Source organism: Eubalaena glacialis, chromosome 10 (genome assembly GCF_028564815.1).
Source record: "Eubalaena glacialis isolate mEubGla1 chromosome 10, mEubGla1.1.hap2.+ XY, whole genome shotgun sequence".
In the NCBI taxonomy this organism is placed as follows: Eukaryota; Metazoa; Chordata; class Mammalia; order Artiodactyla; family Balaenidae; genus Eubalaena; species Eubalaena glacialis.
The window spans coordinates 104,005,250-104,019,353 of record NC_083725.1 but is presented as its reverse complement, the minus strand read 5'-3'; positions in this window follow the sequence as shown (position 1 = coordinate 104,019,353).

Below are 14,104 nucleotides of genomic sequence, written 5' to 3'. Positions count from 1 at the left end.
AAAAATGGCCACTTATTAGAGATAGCTTGAGAAGCACAGGTTTATTTTTTTCAGAATCCAGGACAGGTTCTGGCAGAAAGAACTATTGAATAAATGTATGATGAATCAATAAATGAATGCAGCTGACAAATTTGAAAGGCTCTAAGATAATAGAATAGATAGAATTTGGTGCTGCATTGGATTGATATTGGGGAAGAGAAGGCAGGTGGATACACGGAAAACACCCAGGTGTTTACATTGAGTTCCTGGGAGGTACTGATGCCATTCCCTAAAACAGGAAACACCAGAAGAAGAGCAGATTCACAAGTGTTTACATATAATGAATTTATTTTTGAACAGTTTGATGTCAAAGTTATCTGTGAGATATCCAAATGGGGATGTCTAGGAAGCAGTTAGATATGGGGTTAGAACCTCAGGAATCAAAGTCTGTGCGAGAGGTGTAGCTTTCAGAGTTGTAGCCATTAGAATGAATGAGTCCACTTGGGATGTATATAGAATGAGAAAAGAGGCTGAGGGCAAACCTCTGGGTGTTTACCACAGTGTCTGGCATGAGGTAGATGATTAGTAACTCTTTGTCAAATGAAGAAGTAGGTAGATATGGACCTAAGTCTGTTTTATTCTAAGCCCAAGGTCTCCTTACTAACCCCATTCTGCTCCTAAACTGCACAGCATTCTAACAGACACTGCTTGGGGCTGGGGACAGGGTGAGGAAAAGAAAATCAAAAGCATGACACAAAGACAGAACGGGTCCAGATGTGTTGAGTGCTGCTAAAAGATCAAGTGAGATGGCAAGAGAAAACAATGTCTACCTATTTACCACCATAAAGGTCATGATTTGACAGCAACTATTCTTTTGTGGGAGTGATACAGTAAGAGCTATTTGAGGCTGGTTGAAAAGTAAATAAAAGTATATAAGCGTAGACAAAATGTCCATCCTTTATCAAGAAGCTTCGCTATAAAGATAAATTGAGAAATCTTAGACTTATTGATAAGTTATTATGGGTGTGGACAATAGAGCCTGATTAATCCGCTGGACCTCCACATAAAATATTTTATTATAATCTGACTCAAACTATTTTTAATTGTTTCATGAATACTAGTAACCAAAATAATGCTAGTGAGAAATATACAATTTATTAAATGATCATTATGTGCTAGGTGCTGTACCTAAGTAAGTTTACTTCATGTAGACTCAATAACAAACTTATAAAATAGGTTTTACTTTTATTTTACAGAGGAGAAAATTTTCATTTAAGAGGAAAAATGACTTGTCCATGGTCATTTGGTATTAAACAGTGGAACCCAAATGTAACCCAGAATTGTCTCATTCCAGGACCATAATCCATGTCTTAATTGATCATCTACCTTAATTTCCTAAACATTAGGAAAAAATATACACATTATTATAAAAATGTATCCACCTTCAGCAATTCACATATATTCCATTTATTAGTTCCTGGAAGGCAGGAAACATAAATTTGAAAGAGGCTTTAAGTAGAAGTCAGCAGTCCTTGATACATGGTCTAATATTTTCAAAAATTCACTGAGTTTGCTGGGACACGTCAATTTTCCACAGTAGACCTGAGTTATATCACTGGAAATTTAAGGTTTTAGGCTAAATAGTCCGTAATATCCTTTTCAGCACTGGTATTCTATCATTTCTTGTAATATCCTTTTATTTCCATTGTAATACACTAATATATTAAGAAAATTTAAGGAGTCTTACCCGAAAGAAGCCTGTTTACATTTATTTACTGAGACTTTATCAAATTAATTTGAGAACGAGACACTTCTCTGGTGTTGTTTATTAACAGCACCAAAAGGAATTGTTCAAGATCTGATGATAAAAATCTACTTGTTGTTGTCATTGTAATTTTCGTTATCATCATCATTATTAATTATACTTTTTGAGGCCAGCTTCTTGAGGACTGAAATATTGAGCAGGTACAGTTTGATGGAGAGAACGCTCAGGAAGAAACTACTCTCTAACTACAGGCTTGCATGGGATGGCAGTAGGTGAAGAATATTGAACACTGGGACCGTGTAATAGATCCACCCCCTCCCCACCCAACGCCCTTTGCCTACTTGGCATTTGAAATCTTAGATGTTTAAAACTTCTATTGTATCAGCCGTGGTGAGAGATGCCTGCTTCATGTCTTCCCTAATTTGTTTTCTGGGAATTCCAGCATCTGGGGCTCAAGAATGCACTTAGCCTTGGCCAGTTTGATGCTTGGGAGGAGAACTTTATTTCTGGAATGAGGACAGAAATAAGCAGGGGATGTTTCTACTTCACACGGTGGATTGGATACTAATGTTTTACACTCTGAACCCTGGTGGAAAGCAGAAAGCTCTAACCCACAAGGACAAAAATAAAAGGAGAGAAGATGACAGAAATAATGTCTGGTGGTTAGTAACTGCCTTAGCAGGCCAGATAACAAGGAACCTTAAACCAGTATGGGAGAAGTCGCAAAGCCAGGGGATTACCACCATGGAAGCACAAAAATGCATCAAGAATGGAAGATAGAAAATACCTCTGAAAATAGGCTGGGTGTGTGGCTAAAAACTGGAAGATTGGTTGGAGGGCTAGAGAAAAATCATTTAGACACTCATATCTTCTTCCCCACCCAAGAAGGAAACTGGAGAATGATTCCTTGGAGCAGGTGAGCCAGAGAGGCTCTGATCTTGGTGACACTGGGCACAACCGTGAGCTGGGCTGTCATAATTACATCAAGGAAGTTAAGTGAAAAATGAGATTACTAGCACCCCCTCCTCCTAAGCTTCCAGAATATTGGCAGCCAGACTTAAACCTTTCAGGCAGAAAAGCAGCTATTTCTTCTCTGGGTAAAGTGACTAGTTCAAAAGAAAATACCTAGAGAAACAGATAATTAGGTATCTTTCCTAGGAAACAACTCAAGAGGATCGTCCTGAAGCCCAGGCTACACAGAACACGTTACTAATCCACTTTCTCTCTGTTTCAATCTTAAATAGGAGCAGAGTGCTAAAGATCACCAAACATTTGAGAGAGTCCTGTAATATTAAAGACAAAAACCGAAGAAAATAGGAAGAAAAAATAAAATAAAGAACTCAAAGGAAACAGCCAGTGCAGAGATCAGGGCAGGGGAACACTTAAAGCAAAATCATTATGACCCTGTTGTCTCTTTCCAAGTTCCTGAATATATAGTTGGTACGGGCTCAGAACCTACCAACATCCCTGGAGAGGTGCCATAATCTATGGAATGGCAATTATTATGTCAGGAATGTCAAGGAAGGAGCACTGCTGCTAACCCTTCCTACCAAAATAGTACATTTGAACCAATATCTCACCTCTAAAAATCCTGACAGTTTGTGCCACCACCAAAATAATGTAAAGGTGAAGAAAGGATGATTTCTATTAAAAAAAAAAAAAAATCCTCTTTAAGTCTCCAGCATGGGTACAGAGGATAGACAGTTTCTAGAAAAAGAAAAAAGACAAAAACAAAAACACAGCAAATTAATGCAGACTTCATGTTGCAGGTTAGATTCTTTAGGAAGCAGAGGTTGAGATGGAGTTAAGAGTGCTAAAGTTTTACTGCTCTGTAACATCTGTGAAAAGAAGGGAGGAGGAAGCAGGATTGTGCAAGGGAATCCATAAGACCATGATACAGATCTGACAAAATCTCTGCCAACCCAACAGGAAGCTCCAGGGCAAAACTGTCCGTTAGAGAAGTCCCACATTGGGCAGAAATGGTCAGGCTATTTTGCTACCCATCACCTTGCTAAATCGATGACCTGGACAACAATGAGAAGAGTAGAATAGAATCTCAGCTCAGTGAAAATGAAACCTGAAGGCACTACCAGCTGGAACCACACCTTGTGTAGCTGGGCAGCAAATCTTTCTTTGAAGGGGGACCTATGTGGAGCATCTCCATAGCTCCTGCTCTCCTCCAAGGATGACTGATTAAAGCTACTGTTCCAGATATAATCTTATCATTAGAGAAATTCAAAATGGCCTTTGGCATCTTGATACAGCTATTGATCTGATATTTTTTTCTTTATCCTAATAAACTGAAAACACTATTCTTTAGTTATTTGGCTAAAAAGACAGTACACCTTTGCTAAAATACATCAGGATTATGTCATTATTTGGCTTTGTATCACAATTTAGCCTGCTGATTCCTTGAGTATCTCATCAACCCATACAGCACTGCAGAGGTTGACTTCAATGATGACTTCATGTTGTTAGTATCTTAGCAGGAAATAGCTGGTATCCTAGATATTTCAGGGTTACATGTGCACATAATAAGGTTAGAGATACATGTCACCTCAGTGAAGTTTCTGTGGGTCCAATAATCTGGGACATGTTGAGATATCGCTTGCAAAGTCTAGAACATCACTTTGCCCCCATACTAAGAAATATTCCCAATGATTAGTATGCATCTTTGAGTTCCAATAGCAAAATACACCACATTTTGGTATGCTGCTCTGATGTATTTGCCAGATAAACTGAAATGCTTCTAGTTTGGGGATGGGAAACTAGGATGTGAAAATATATTCCAATAGGTAAATGAGCAAGCAGCACTGCTTATTGGCCCTTATGGATGGACAGGCCCAGGAGTGCTTGAAATGTCTGGGGAATATGGAAATGTTATATTGTACCTTTGACATGCTCCAGTAGTGGCTTCCCAGTGGAGACCTTAATGATTTTGGAGAAAAATTTTATCATCTTCTAAATTTAACTTCCCACCATTTAACAAAATAGCTTTTCTCTCCTACAAGAAACTAAGACAGAATTAATACCTAATTATGAAATACCAATGACCATGCAGCTCAAGCTGCCAATCATAAAATGTTTATTATTTGATCCATTGATTCTTCACATTTGTTGTGTCTACTAAACTTTCAAAATCATGTGAAAGTGCTGGATCCAAATCAAAAAGGTATTAAAAATACAGAATTGCACATATTTTCTATGGGCTACTCCTGGTTCAATGTCATCTCTCTTTTAACATGTAATTATAGCCTTATGGGGAGTTACCTGTGACCAGTTATCTAAGGAGGAAAACAATCAAGAGTAGTTTAGACATAGATCTGCATGATAAATTGGCATCCAATGGAAATTGACTGCTAATCCATTCTAAGCCTAATTAGGTATTGAAAGATAGTGGGAAAGGAAAATACTCCTAGAAATTTATAAATGGTGAGATAATGATTTGGATAAATGGCCAAGGACTTGGAAGAAGCTAGAGTTCATAGCAAAGATAACTGTGGAAGACTTATATGGATGGATCTTTTGAAATAGGCGCAGAATTTGATAATATTTGTTTTCCAAATAAATTTTTATTAAGTACCCTTCCTATGAAGAAGGTAATTAAGAAGAGGTCAGCCAGGTAATAGCTTCTTTCCTCAGCAATTCAGAGGCTGCTCAATAGGTTGTGAACAAGTAAAGTATGCATGGGTTCAATAATATGGGCTTCCCTTCATTAGGTTGATTTCCCTTTTGCTACTGTTCAACTTGTAAGCAATGGCAGTCAAACTTTGGCCCACAAAAGTTATGACTTCATAAAGAAGCCACACAGCAATAGTTTAATTGTGATGAACTCCCACTTATCAGGTGGGAAATATTAATTTAGCCTAACTTGAAACACACCTGAGTTGGTATTTGCTTCTTCTAGCTCATCATTCTTTTTTTGCCTGAAATGCCATCTGAAACTTACTGAATGCTTTATTATGTTATCCCATGCAAAGTGAACTCACTTTTCAAAGAAATAATGAAGCAATGATATCTATAGGAATCACTAATCTTACCATAGCCTCATCACTCAAGGAGACAGACTTGCAGGATGATAGAATAGCAAGGGAAACTCACTTAAGATCTAACTTGGAGGTAATGCCTTATAATGTTGAGATGCTGCGATACAGATGTGTAGTATACAGTCTAGTATGTGTACATAAATCTAGGAACCAAAGACATAATTAGAGGTCATTCTGTTTATCATTACCCTTAATTCCTACTAGTGACGTTTTAGCTTTTAGAATCTATGACTCTGAGTCCTATAAGTGCAGGCATCTTAATGCTCAGAGTAAGAATGCTTCCACCAGAGAACCCAACACTGTTCTAGAATAGAACAGATTCTATTAAATTGGAAAGCTTGGTATTCTACTTGGTTATGTCAGGCTTCTCTTGTCAGTGGGTAAACAGGGAGCTCAGGAAGTTAAGAGGTGGGTTGACTTATCTTATTAAGAGAAAATGAGGTTTCTGATAAGCAAAGAGACATGGAGTCATCTAGAAATGATCTAGGTGATCCTTACTGGTGTTACCTTATACTACTCCATTCAGTATAAAAAGTTAAGAATGCAGCAAGTATGTATAGGAAGTGCCAGTATAGGCTTAGTTAGATTCCTCAAAAATTAGGTTGTGGTTCTTCAACCAGTTAATAAAATCTAAATGACTGTATTGTCTAAAAATTAGCAACTGCATTAAGTTACCTGTCTATTTCTTCTCTACTGGTGGATGTAACTAAATGGTACATATGGCTTTGCACATAAACAGGCCAAGTGGGCACTGTCTGTTTGTGGAATACACTTGTTCAGGGCAAATTGCTCCGTTGGAAAGTCTTGGCCATTCTTAGGTCTTGGAAGCAATAATAGGGTCATTTCTCACCTGCCTACATGACACGGTGGGCTCCAGAGAGAGAGAGAGGCAGCCTTTGACATCAGAGACATTCTCTCACCCTTTCTTTTATATGACTTGTCAAAAGACTAAGCCAAAGTGAAAAATAGACCAGCCAGGAACAAGGTAAAAAAATGAGCTTGGGGGTTATGAGTTTCAATCAACTCTGATGTTGTCTGGGAGACATTTTCATTATATGATAGTTGAATGAGGAAAAGTGGGCACCTTTTCCTTTTGAAAAAATAAATGGCTTGGAATAGTTCTTTTTCTATTCCCTGGCTAAGGATCCAAGGGTCTTTCAAAGTATTGGGCACTACCTTTGAAACCCTTGGGGATTAGTACTCCAGGGAAATAGATTAGAGAGAAATTCATTTCTTAGGCAGATAGTTTCTGTCCTGTGATGTTTCCAGCAGAGAAGAGTCTCAGAGTTCTATTCATAACATTCTATGTTGGGTAAAGCAAGAACTCAGTTGTAAATCAATCTGTGCCTTCTACTGGATACCAGGAAGAAATAAAATCCTTCCAAAAACGCCAGTTCATATAAATATCCTTCCACTTATTTATGCATCCATCCAGATAGCCATTCAGTGAGCCATATATCCAGCCAGCCAGCCACCACAATGAAATTCATTTATTTACTGACTAATTAAAATGCATACAGCATTATATGAACTTCCATGGAAAATATGAGAAAAAGAAGCACAAATCAAATTAAAATATGAGTTGTAAAAAAAAAAAAAAGATCCATCTACTCCAACATGATCTTTGTGAAGGTGAAAAATGAAGTTTCCAAGTAATAGAAACAAAACTTTTTTACATAATTATATGAATTTTCCATGTAATTTTGTGGCAGCCCTGACCAAGCCTTAAAGCAAGTTGGTATGAAAACCAGGGTTAAGATCCAGGCCACCTAAACCTTGGAGAAGGTGTCTGCTCTTTCTGAAATTATAATCCAAATGTGGAGGAAGAACCAACATATGTGAGACTATTAAAAACAATGAAGTGATACAGTATAGATATAATCAGTGTCATACACCATATCACTTGTTCTGAATTAACCTCATGATGTCGGTATATATGTAAATCATATATAATAATAACTAAATTAAATTTACATGTAACCTACATATATATGTGAAATAAATGAGAAATGGGTATGCTATGATTTTAGAATAATCAAGAAAGCTCCTGAGGAGGTATGAATATGGGTATAAGTAGTTTGAGCCAGTGGTGTGCAGGATTTAAATAACTGGGAGATGTAGGGAGGGATGTTAGGTGGAGTGCCATGGATAGAATGATTGTGGTGGTGTGTTGATGGAGCTATCATCAGGGTGGATGATTTGACCTTTCTTGCTGCATCAAAAGATAAGAACTGGCTGTATCAATTTACATTCCCACCAACAGTGCAAGAGGGTTCCCTTTTCTCCACACCCTCTCCAGCATTTATTGTTTCTAGATTTTTTGATGATGGCCATTCTGACCAGTGTGAGATGATATCTCATTGTAGTTTTGATTTGCATTTCTCTAATGATTAATGATGTTGAGCATTCTTTCATGTGTTTGTTGGCAATCTGTATATCTTCTTTGGAGAAATGTCTATTTAGGTCTTCTGCCCATTTTTGGATTGGGTTGTTTGTTTTTTTCATATCGAGCTGCATGTGTTGCTTTTATGTTTTGGAGATTAATCCTTTGTCAGTTGCTTCATTTGCAAATATTTTCTCCCATTCTGAGGGTTGTCTTTTTGCCTTGTTTATGGTTTCCTTTGCTGTGCAAAAGCTTTGAAGTTTCATTAGGTCCCATTTGTTTATTTTTGTTTTTATTTCCATTTCTCTAGGAGGTGGGTCAAAAAGGATCTTGCTGTGATTTATGTCATAGAGTGTTCTGCCTATGTTTTCCTCGAAGAGTTTGATGGTGTCTGGCCTTACATTTAGGTCTTTAATCCATTTTGAGTTTATATACCCTGAGAAAACCATAATTCAAAAAGAGTCATGCACCAAAATGTTCATTGCAGCTCTATTTACAATAGCCAGGACATGGAAGCAACCTAAGTGTCCATCAACAGATGAATGGATAAAGACGATGTGGCACATATATACAATGGAATATTACTCAGCGATAAAAAGGAATGAAACTGAGTTATTTGTAGTGAGGTGGATGGACCTAGAGACTGTCATACAGAGTGAAGTAAGTCAGAAAGAGAAAAACAAATACTGTATGCTAACACATATATATGGAATCTAAAAAAAAAAAAGAAAAGAAAATGGTCAGAAGAACTTAGGGGCAAGATGGGAATAAAGATGCAGACCTACTAGAGAATGGACTTGAGGATACAGGGAGGGGGAAGGGTAAGCTGGGACAAAGTGAGAGAGTGGCGTGGACACATATACACTACCAAACGTAAAATAGATAGCTAGTGGGAAGCAGCCGCATAGCACAGGGAGATCAGCTCAGTGCTTTGTGACCACCTAGAGGGGTGGGATAGGGAGGGTGGGAGGGAGGGAGATGCAAGAGGGAAGAGATATGGGGACATATGTATGTGTATAACTGATTCACTTTGTTATAAAGCAGAAACTGACACACCATTGTAAAGAAATTATACTCTAATAAAGATGTTAAAAAAAAAAAAAAGAACTGGCAACAATTATAAATGTGTATTCATTTTATGATGACAAACTTCACAGCTCGAACCACTGGGTAACTATTAGGTGTTTGTTTGTTTGTTTGGTTGTCTAGTTGTTTTCTTTTGGTTTGAATTATCCTATTCTTTTCCTGAGCTTCAGGAAGTCAAGGTGTCCTTGCACTAACTCCCCATTTTAGAATCTTCTGTGAAGAGAGCGTGGTGGTGCCTCAGGGCAGTGCAGGAAGAGTTCAAACTCTCTAAATAAAAAGCAGACTCAGTCCTTCAGGTCTTAGTGTACAGTTTCTTCCAGTGCACTTGGTTTGCTCTTTCCCACTCAGCTTTCTTCAATATGTATTGGCAAATCTTAACAATTTTTACCCTTGTTGATCTGCATAGCAGACCTCTACTAATTACTAAGCTGCAAATTAAATGCTTGAGGCTGAACAGAGATCAGTTTAAAAACTTCACACTTCATGGAGACCAGCTCAGCAGGAGCAGTCAGACTCTTTTAAGCCGTCTTCAAGGAGTGGAAGCAGGCTGTTGTCTGGAAGCCCATTAAAGCAGAAGCTAGAGGAGCTATAATGTTATATTAAAGCTAGTTTCCTACAGGCTGAGAGGTGCCTTGGATGCAATAAATAATAATAATATTATACTGCCTTGTCAAAACATGCTTTATATACACATTCATATGACTTATTATTTAACAAGAAGAGTGCTGGCTATAATCTCAATGACATCTACCAGAGCTTTATGAAATGGAATTAATATTACAATAGGATCATTTCCCAAGGGGTTTTAATGCAGCAAGAGACTGTTTATACCAGAGTGTAAATTGTCTTGAGATATAATTACTCATAATGCACTTCTGAGCTGTTCTTGTGATGCTTCTTGTTAGTAAAATCATTTCCTTTGGATAATATAATATAAAACAATTGGCAATTGGAAAGTCTAAAAATTTAACTTTTTTTGAAATGTATTAATTCATTAATTAAGTAATGTATTTTACAAAGAAAGGACTAAAATGTAGCTGTTTTAATTGACTGTACATGGAGTTGGGTGCTCCTGTTCCCTATGCCTCACTGACATACATAGCAGGTATTGCAATGATAAGACAAGATGGGATGGTGGCTAGAGTGAGATAATGTCAAGGAATATGAAGATAAAGGAATGCAGATGAATAGTATTTTAGTAGGGAAAATCAACAGGACTTGGTACATGACCAAAGGTTGGCAATGAGAGAGAAGGAAATCATACAAATTGATAAGATGACTTAAGGAAATAAAATGGGAAAAGAGAAAAATAAAAATAACCTTGAATGACTCTAATTTATATTTAGGTAGAGGAGGAGGAAACCATATCGGTATTAATGAATATCTAGAGAGGCCACAATGAATTGTAAAGTATGTGTTGGCACAAAATTAAAGGAAGAGATTGTTTTAGGTTGATGAGAATTCTTTACACTAATACATGTGGATAAAAGGTCAAGAAATGCAATTTTTAAGACTGCTTAAAAAATTCAGTAATGAAGAGGCTCTTGCTGCCCTTGGTGCAAATAGTTCCTTTAGGGCTCTGGTCCTAAGAATTACAGGAAACTTGAGAGTCAAATCTTTCTCTGCAAGTGTCCACCAATTTTCCATGGCTAGGCACCCTAATATAAGGGTTTATTGAAGATACTGGATGCCAGCACAGGTGTTATAGTTTGCCTTAGGAGCAAGGGGATTGCATAGAAAGCAAAAAAATGCTGAAGCTCGTTGATAGTGAGTAGATCTAAGAAAGAGACCAGATATGAGAAGGAATCCAGAGACCATAGGCCCAGGAGGAGCGACAGGCTTGGAATATAATGGCAATTCAGAATAGAGCTTTTTTCAGAATCAGAAAACATCAGTGGAACTTGGAGAATCAGGCAGATGACTGAAACAATGTCAATTATTCATTTCATTCTATATTCTTTCCTTGAATCATCTCATCATCATATATGATTTTAATTACTATTTATAACACCCAGACCTATTCGTCCCACCTATATCTTGCTTTTGAGCTTCAAACCTATATATCTAACTAGCCTAGAGGGCATCTCCTGTTAAATGTTCCCCAAACTCCAGCAATTCAACCTGCAAAATTCAAGTCATAATCTACCTCCTTCATACCTGCTTCTCATTCCCCCTATCTCAATTGATGTTATTCTAATTCATCTAGTTGGCCAGACAAGTAACCTAAAGGTCATGTGTCTTTCTCTTGTATTACCAACTTCTAATCATGTACCAAGTCTCACTGATTTTAATAAATACCACTCGACTCCATTCACTTATGTTCATCTTCCTTGACATTATCCCATTTTAGGCCACCATTTTCTCTTTTCTGATATTTGTAATATCTGCTTACTTGTCTGCCTATCATCAGACCTGGTTCTTGACAATTAACCCTGTCTAAGGTAGGCAGAATGGTAATTTTAACATGCATAATTCATTTTGTCATTCTCCTTATTTAAACTTTTTGAAGCCTTTCCAATGCTCTTAAAATAAGTTCAAATTTTATTAATCCAATTTTAAGATCTATAATATGGACCTTGCTTATCTCTGCAGTAGTTTTCATACTGTTTTTCCCCTTTCTTCTAACTCTAGCCTCAGTGTCCTTCTTTGTTTTCCTCAAACTTACCATGCTCCTTCCTACCTTGGGGTCTTTGAATATAGTCTGCCCTCCACCTAAAGCATTCTTATCTGTGTTTGAACCATGCTTCTATCTTTTTCTTGGTTAACTTCTATTCATTCTTTATTTTCTTGCTCAGAAGTTGCTTATTTTGGTAAGCCTTCGCAAATTTTTTTCTTGATAGCAGGGTAAAAGGAACAGCTATATATAGTCCTTTGGTAACGTGGTGGTGAGATGTGCGGGGAGAGGAAGCATTCTGTATTCCTACAATTAGGACTCAGTCTTTAAGGGAGCTTATGCCTCTGACTGTGAACTTCACAAGAGTTGCAGTGTTTTTCTCCCCGCGAAGGGGGAACAGGATGGCTAGAGCAGCTGGAGTTGGGTATTTCCCTTCCCTCGGGTGAATTAGGCTCTGATGATACCCCAGCAGGTTAGGCTCTGGTTAACTAGTTTTCCCTCAGAATAGGCCTTGTGAAAAGAACAGTGCTCTGGCATACTGCAGTATGGTTCCTTTTCCCCTTCCCCTGCCAGGAGCTTGAAGGGATTTTTCTCAGATATTTACTGTGAGAATGTGGTTGAGCTCCTGAAGGTAAATCTCACAATATTTTGGGGTCCCCATGACTGTGTCCCCCTGGAGTTTTTAACTCTCATAGTTGTCCACCACTGAGCATTCAGTGGTTCATCAATTTCAGTTCCAGTTTCCTAGCCAGGCTCCCATGGTTCCCATGGCGGTTTCTGCTCCTGAGTCTGTGCTCTAGTAAGCCACGGCTTCCTGTATTCACCTGTCTGTCTCTCCAATCTCAGGGGGCAGAGATTTGCCCTGTGTCCTTCCCTCTTTTAAAGATCCAAAAAGAGTTGTCAATTTTTAAGTCTGTTCAGCTTTTCACTTGTTGTTAGGACGGAGTGTTGACTTCCAAGCTTTTTATATACAGTACCAGAACCAAGAAGTTACCTATTCAGACAAATTTTTTTTGTTTCCCCCAGTTTTGATTTAGTTGCCTCATTATATGCATTCCTACTGCACCCTAAACTTCCTCTAAGAAGTCCCACTCCGATCGTAATATAAATTAGACTTACTTGCTTCTCTTCCACAGACATGAAGAATCTAGACTCATTCATCAATGTAGTCTCAATACAGAGCACAATAAGCAGAGAAGTTCTCAATAAATAGTATTGAATAACTAAGCAACTGAAAGATAACAAACATTGTCTTGGGTTTAACAAAAGTCTAACAATACCTTAATCCATATTTGGTATTTCACAGCAGGCCTGCCGTCATCCATCAGTGCCACAGCCAATGTAGATGTCCCCAACCATTGATGCCACTCTTCCATTCTCAGTCTTAAGGAGGACATTATAATTCCTCTAAACATGCATCCACTTCCAACCACCAGCATTTTCCATGTGGGATAAAATTATTTTTCTCCCATGTCCTAGACTATACAGACTAAATCTAAACTGGTGACTTAATGTTCTTAAGCCTCTCCTAGGTGCATTTTTTTTTTGTGTGTGTGCTGTGTTGACACATTGATACTACTTTTTTTGGAAGTATAAAAAAGCTGCTGCTGATAAAAGTGTGTAATTTTAGATTGCAAGAAAAGCCAAGATTTTTTCCAATAAGGCTGGATGGTAAATCTTAGTATTTATGCTTGGTCTTGGTTGCTGAGACCCTTGACAAAAAAATGGAATAAAACAGGTCATTAGAAACATTCATTCAGGGGCTTCCCTGGTGGCGCAGTGGCTGAGAATCTGCCTGCCAATGCAGGGGACACAGGTTTGAGCCCTGGTCTGGGAAGATCCCACATGCCGCGGAGCAACTGGGCCCATGAGCCACAATTACTGAGCCTGCGCGTCTGGAGCTTGTGCTCCGCAACAAGAGAGGCCGCGATAGTGAGAGGCCCGCTCACCGCGATGAAGAGCGGCCCCCACTTGCCACAACTAGAGAAAGCCCTCGCACAGAAGCGAAGACCCAACACAGCCATAAATAAATAAATAAATAAAATCAAAAAAAAAAAAAAAAAGAAAATGGGGGGGTGTGTGTGTGGTTAAAAAAAAAAACATTACACACATTCATGCGGCAGAGATTTATTAGTTATTTACTGGGTGTTTAAAACTGTGCTCTGGTTACTATGGTGAATCAAGCATTATCCTCGCCTTTGAAGAGTTTACAGTCCATCCAGCGAGAAAGT